At 34.1% G+C, this 7644-nt stretch overlaps 1 pseudogene; it reads right to left on the bottom strand.

Annotated features, from left to right (window-relative positions):
* Positions 1-5614: 5614 nt before the first annotated feature.
* Positions 5615-6487, bottom strand: LOC101585199 (annotated as a pseudogene).
* Positions 6488-7644: the final 1157 nt, after the last annotated feature.

Here is a 7644-nt window from a genome sequence, read left to right as displayed (position 1 = left end):
TTGACTGACCTTGTCAGATCCAAAAGTTACATTTTTTGTTATATAGGTCTTGCTTTATCTTGGCCTTAACCATCCAGCAGAAAAGTATAAAAATGATGTATGAAAAGTAAAGCCATATTAATATGCTGAGCTGTAAAAGGCTCAAGTCAACAACTTCTGACATTGCCAGTCATGTGGACAACCTACTACTATTATAGAGTACTGGATTATATTGGATTACCTTGCTGAATTCACGCATCTACAATATATGAATGGCAATGGAATACCCACCTCTGACAAAAGTAGACAAAAAAGTGGGATATAAATGAAGGAGCATTTTGTAGTAAAATAATATATATCTGTATATGCAACATAGCATAGTTATATAGCTATTTTCTCTTAGTTCAATGTGATGAAAGTTTTGAATTAATAGTGTTTAGACAAGATATCATGTCTACCTCTTGTAGTATGAATAATTATTCAAAAAACAACAATATGCAATGAATGTATTAATTATTGTAACTATCCTACTAGCCTGTTTTGAAACTGTCTCATTGCTACTTATTTCTCAATAAAATTAGGATAAAAAAGGGAATTTACCCCAAACACACTTGGACAGCACGTTTATTTGTCTACTGGCGATCACAAGTGGCACTCAGGGAGGTGTGATTTCAAGAAGTCAAGTCTTGTTTGCAGGAGATACACTCATAGATCTGTTTATTTGTTTTATATCAACTACTTTTTCATACTTTTTTTTTATTCAGGTGAACATTTGCTTTTTAAATTTATGTATTTATTTATTTTTTGTATTTACTGCAGGGTCTACAGGGTCTACAGGTTCTGACTACTGATTGGACTTCTAGTGATCCTCCTGTTGCAGCCTCCCAAGTGCTGGGATTACAGGCGCATGCCACCACGCCCAGTCTAAATCACCATCTCAGCACAACCTGGGGTCAGGGCTGGCATGGCAGGCCTGGGGATCCAACTCCTGGCCCTTGCTTCTGCCTAAGCAGGTGATTTAATCCACTGAGCTATTTGGCCAGTCCCTAGGTGAACATTTGAAGTTGACTGTTATATTCACTTTTGTTGTCTGTTTCTAATGAAATATAATAAATTCTGGTTATTTTCTTTTAGTTATTTGTATTTATTTTTGTTTGTGAAGAGTAACCTATAATTTTGTTCCCCAATCTATAAAATCTCTTATCATAAATATATTAGTTATAATTTTTATACTTCTCCAGAACTCAGTGATACTTTTTTATTGTTTTTACTTTTAAAGAGAATGTGAAAAATAGTGAAAAAAACATTAGTAATGATACAACATTTCACTAAACAAAATGATAGGAATTCAACAATGGTCATTAGATTACATATTGTTGTCTTCAAATTAGTTATTTAGATTACCAGATATAAGCCTGTAAGATTGGCCAAAAATTATAACAGGTTAACAGAGAGAAAAAATTTATGCTTCTTTCAGTAGACCAGCAAACATCAGCAGTACAATTGTCCAAGGTATCCTGTGTTTATGCATATATATTTCTTTTTTCTCTTTCATTTCTTTTCTCCTTTCCCTCATCTCAGTTGTTCCTTTCCTTTGAACAGTTTTTTTTCCTCTTTCACAGTATCCATTGTACCTTTTAGTTCTTAATGCAGATATCCTTGCTTAATGACCTACATATTAACAATTGTTCTGGCTTATGACCAAGATGTGCTCTTTGGACTTGCAACTTATGTCTTACACTTACAACACAGATTCAGACTGATCATCCTGTAACCAGGAACATGCAACCTTCTGATGCCTTCTTCTACAATATAGTACTGTAATATTTGCTGATTGTTCTGTAGAGTACAAAACTGTAGTTTTATGTTCTTGTACATTATAGTACTGCGTGTAAAAGTTATGAAAGTAAAGCAAAATCACCAAGATGGAGTTCTTTTTGAGAATTTCTTTGTTCTGAATATTATGATGTACATACTATGTACTACTCCTCATTTAGTCACCAATTCATTAATGACCTAGTCACATGAATTTGACTTGGTCATTAAACAAGGAATATTTGTTCTCTAAAAAATAAGTCATTGTTCCCCCATGTAAAAATGTGTATAATTATTTTGCTCTAGTGAAATAAAATGAAGCCAGTAATGTAAAGTTCTCAAATGTACTTCAAGACAGCTGTTCTTCATTATGTATTTTGGAAAGCTTCTTGTATTCTTCTAAGAACCTAGTTCCAGAAATGAAATCATTTACTGCAATCATTTTAGAATCTAAATGCCTAATGGCAACAAACTCCTACCCTTTTCCTTGCTAATCAAAGTTCAACATCATTGGTCATTTGAGAAATACAAATTAAACACAGAAATTCCATCTAATTCTAGAAAAAATAGTTATCATCAAGATGCCAACCAATAACAAATGCTGGCATGGTGGAAGAGCAAAAGGAATGCTTACCCCTGTTAGTGAGTGAGTAGACTGCTACAACCCCTGTGGAAATCAGCGTGGAGATTAAAAAACAAACAAACTAGGATTATAAGTCCCATTCAACCCAGCTATTTTCTGTCTGTGTATTTTCCCAGAAGAATTGAAAACATCATACCAGAGTGATATATGTGCCTCCATGATTTTAGCAGTGGAATTTGTCATAGTTAGAACTTGGAAACAACCCAAATGCTCACAACCTAAGAATGGATAAAAAAGATGTGATATTTTTGTACAATGGAGTATTATTCAGGTGTAAAAAAAGATAAACTGGAGGCTTTTATAAGTAAATGGATGCAACTAGAGACCATACTTGTAAGTGAAATAAATCAGGCTTGCTTATGTAAATATTATATGGTCTTTCCTTAGTGTAAGAAACTAAGAGTAAGTAAAGTCCCAAGGTACAGTACATATTGTCAAAGGGATGGGCCCACGGAGATAGCTCAGTAGAATAAGTGCTTTCCTGGCAAGTGCAGGGTCCTGAATTCAATCCCCAGTACAAAAAAAAAAAAAAAAAAAAAAAAAAGGAAGGAAACTGCTTGAAAGGAAAGCAGAATTGAGAGGAAAGGAAAAATGAAAAAAGGAAGGACACACACACACACACACACACACACACAAGATAGTTAAGCTATTTGTACTACTAATTTCTATTGATTTATTGAAAGGAATAGTTAGCACTTTTTGATCATTTTTTAAGTAAAATAGATATTTATCCAGTTTCTTGTCATGCCAAAATGTTCTGTTCATGTACCTCTATAATTAGCAAGCCTCTGTAACAGGCAAAATTGTACATGAAATTGTATGTCATATTACCTGGTTATTATAAAAATGTAAAATGAAAATGATTTATCATTTCCTCCTGTTTTGACATTTGATTCTTTTATTTCCATATGCAATGTAATGTTTAGACACACTGCTTGGGATGCTGTTTCTAAAAAAAATTGTTGGCCATTTTTCAGAATATCCTTTTGTTTTTAAATACCAGTTAGGAAAAACAAATGATGTAAAAATATGTGAATAATCTTTTATTACAGAAATGAAAATCTAATTTGCATCTAAAATTGCAAAAGATGAAGTGATTTAACCCTTTCACCAGATGATATGGCAATGTATGTATTGCTTCAGCTGTTGAAGGCTGGATGTATTTTTATAGTGACATAGAAAGTTATAAATTACATTGAATTAGTATCCATAATCACGTTATATACACACAAACCAGTTCTAAAAAAGATACACTGGTTTAGAATTTATGAGTGAATACCTCACAAGGTACAGTAAAATAAGTAACATGCTTAGGTGCCAGATTTTGATTTCTACTTTTAAAATACTAGCCTGTAAAATGAACACACTCTAATTCCATTAGCAGCACGAGCATCTTTCAACTGACTTGCTTAATGTGATTTAAATATGTTAAACATGCAGACTGCTCTGATATGGTCATTGGTGATGCTTGTTAACAAGGTAAATTTTGGTGAATGGGTTAAAAGGCAGATGAACTACCAAAACAAAACAAAGAACAAAAACAACCCCCCAAAACCCCAATAAGATCTTGTCAATTCCTCTTAACATTCCTAGTAATTCAATAAGAGATACGAGGCACAAAATCTTAGTAAAATATGACACAAGAGCAGCAATACAATTCTCACTTAAATTTAGCTTGTCATAATTTGTTATGAATATGCAAGGGCAACAAACTTTTAAAATATTGTATTTACTAAGAGTCTAGTAACAGCTTTATGTAACAAGATATGGCATGCCAGGTCTGCCACTCAACTTATTTGTAAGTCTCAGCTTCAACATGAAGTTATTTAAAACAAAAACTCAAAGCCTGCTTTTTACATGCCAAATATCTTGGCAAGCGTGCCATTAAACATAGTAATGAACTTGAGACAGTACAAATAAGAGTTAACAAAAGCTAAACATTGCAGCCTGAACAACATTCATTCAAAAAAATAAAGTAACTATCATTGGTTACATAAAATTTTCCTGACTGGTTAAAACTTAACAGTATAAAACATGCATTTTAGAATCTTTAGCTATCAAGTTCAAAAAGTACCAGTGTCTATATGAAACAATTCCTCTCCAAAGCCGAAGTATGGTCAAAAACTAATTCAAATGACATAACACACTCTAAAGCTAAAAAACATTCAATTTTTGTTGATGTGGAGGTATAAACTCAGAGCTTTGGAGCTTTCTCACACTGCTATTTCTCTGGTTTACTCAAAGCAGCAGATGACAAAGTCCACAGATGCCATTAAGCTCAACAAAGGGCAAGAGGGCTCATACCCAGCTCTGACTTCTTCAGGAAGCATGCCTACTGTATCCACAAAAGTAGGAGGTGTGAGGACCAAATGCACACTATTCTGCTAGCTAAAGAGATAGCAAACTATCCCTCTCTTCACCCTAAAAACTCCTTCTGGAGGTAAATAAGAAGTATACAAGGGGGAAAAATTAAGATACACTTATCTACAGAGTAAGGATTTCAAAATATTAATGTATCCCTACTTAAAAAATTTAACTAGGGTCATCTGGCCATTTCTTTCTTTCTTTCTCTTCTTTGTTTTTCAGAACCAGGGATTGAATTCAGGCCCTTGTGCTTTCCAGGGAAATGCTATTCTACTGAGCCATTTCCCCAGCTCTAGCCATCTCCCCAGCCCTAACCTTCTCTTCAGCCCTTGGCCATTTCTGATTATATCTTTTTTATTTTTAATTTTTTTCTTTTCTGATTATATCTTAAGATGTATCCAGATTCTTTTCTATTGATCACTTGATACTTCTAGTCAAAAATATTAGCTTTCTTCCTATATATTTAACCACGAGTGTGACTGCAGTGTGTTATCTCTGAGGTTATGACACAGTGCAGGAGAAAAAGTAGATGTTCAAGCAGCAAGCAACAATTATGGCCTTTTCACATAGTGGCATTGGAGTGCCTACTGAATAGTCCAGGAACAAATATGGAGATTTTTTTTTCTGGAACCGGGGAATTGAACTCAGGCTCTTGAGCTTGCCAAGGAAGTGCTTCTTCTACTGAGCTACCTCCAGGACCAGGAATAATTCTAAGAACAAGAAAATTCATGCATGTTAGTAAATATATCATAATTTCACAGTTGAAATTTCTTTAAACATTGTACTTTCTTCATAGGGGAGTCCTGGTTTTTGTTAATGTAATGGTGACTCAGGACTTGAACTAGCAGCCTTCTTTTTTTTCTTACTGTATTTCTTATGCTTTTTCTTTTTTTTTTCTGTTGCTTTTTCTTGTTCTTCACTGCTTTTCTTCTTTTTTGCTCATACCTCTTCCATATGATCTGATTCTCATAAGGACTCAGATGAAGAAGGCTTATCTTCAGGATACATCTTTCTTTTCTTGGTAAGTCTTTTAATGTCCTTTTCTTTCTGAGTTGCATCCTTTGACTTTTTTTTCTTTTTTAAACTATCCTTACTGTCTGACTCAGTCTCTGACAGGGAACTTTCAGAAGATTTATATGAATGGTTCTTCTTTTTTCTCCTTTTTGCTTGCTTCTTTTCCTCATCCTACTAATCAGTTTTAAAATTTTCACATTGCTATTTGTTTCTCAATAAGATTAATACAAAATAAAATGACGAATTTTAAAGACTAATATTTTATAGTTATGATCAATAAATTATCAATAGTCATGTCATAAAAAAAGAATCTGAAGAACTGCTGGAAGAATCAGAGCTTGATGAAGAAGATGAATACCTACCAGATTTCTTCCTTTCTTTTTCTTTCTCTGTTTTTTTTTGGGGGGATGAGCTGTCATTTCCATTTAATAAATTCTCCCTGTGCTTTTCTAGTTCTTTCTTCCAATTCTCATTTTTTTCTTCAAATTCACCCAATTTAGCCAAAGCTTTAGGGTCTTTTTTTTTCCTTTTCTTTTCTTGTTGCTCTTTCACTTCTTCCCAAGTAGGCCTCAGTCGAGTCAGATAATCCTGCATGGTTGGGTTTGAAGACTGGATTGGACCTCTTGATCTGGCCATTGCTATTGGATTCATGTAGGTCACCCAATTGTCCCATTTCCCCGTGGTGCTGGATGGAGCACCCAGTTAAGACTGTGAAAGCCAGACCAGGCTACAGAAGCAGCCGAAACAGATCCGCCACAGAGCCTTCTCTTTTTTGGTCAATTTAGCATGTCTATCTATATCTGGTAATCTGCACAACTACTTTGAAGATAACAATATGCAATATAAGAACCATTTATGATTTCTTATCATCGTGTTTTGAAATTCTGTTTTGTTTTAATGTTTTTAAGTTTTTAAAATTCTCTTTAAAATAAAAAGAGCTAAAGGAAATGGAAAGCACTGGGTATAAAGGTGGAAATGAAGCTTCACTTTATTCACAAATTAGGAAAAGAGAGGTATTTATGATAAAAAGTATATTGATCACAACTTCTCAACCCTCAGAAACTTTTGAATGCCTATAGAAGAAAACATACATTTGATTCCATTAGAGTTTTTTTTAACTTCTCAGGTTACCTTTTGTTGTTGTAAATCTATTAGCATAATATCAAATTTGCTTCTCTAAGGTGCATTCTGTTAGAAAAATTTCACTGGTGCTACCGGGGCACACTTTTTTTTTTTTTTTTGGCAGAACCGGGGATTGAACTCTGGCCCTTTCACTTGCCAGGCAAACGCTTATTCTATTGAGCTATCTCCCCGGGACCACTGTGGCACACTTTAGAAAAAGAAATAACAGTGCAAAAATTACATACTAATTTTCTGATGTTCAGGCTGTTGTGAAGATTTAATGCATTCATGATTACAGAGTGAATCACATGAAAAGAGATGAAAGCTGTGTTTCCAACATTAAACTGACCAAGTCATTGTGAACAAGTCTATGAAAAGTAAGTAAGTATGGGATACTGAAATTAATTCTCAAACAAAGCTACCTAGTAAAAGGCAGATACCTGAAGTGGCTATAAAAATCTGTTTGAAATTGAATGATTTAGGGGGCCTGCCCTTAGCTCAGTTCTTTAAGTGGCTGCTTCCACAAAGCAGTCAGGCTCAGGTTGCTGTGGTTCAATCCCCACAACTCAAGCAAGCCAAACCTGCCCTGAAGGCATTCGGAGAAAAAAATCCTTCTGAAATTGAATGATTTAGTTTTACAGAAGCTTAAAGTGCACTTAGAATACATCTAATCAAACTCCATTCATTTTATGACCCAAAAAGATAAA

The sequence above is a fragment of the Octodon degus genome, unplaced genomic scaffold, assembly GCF_000260255.1.
Source record: "Octodon degus isolate 3935 unplaced genomic scaffold, OctDeg1.0 scaffold00353, whole genome shotgun sequence".
Lineage (NCBI taxonomy): Eukaryota > Metazoa > Chordata > Mammalia > Rodentia > Octodontidae > Octodon > Octodon degus.
Note: the sequence above shows the minus strand (reverse complement) of the source record. Positions and strands in the feature narration are given on the sequence as shown.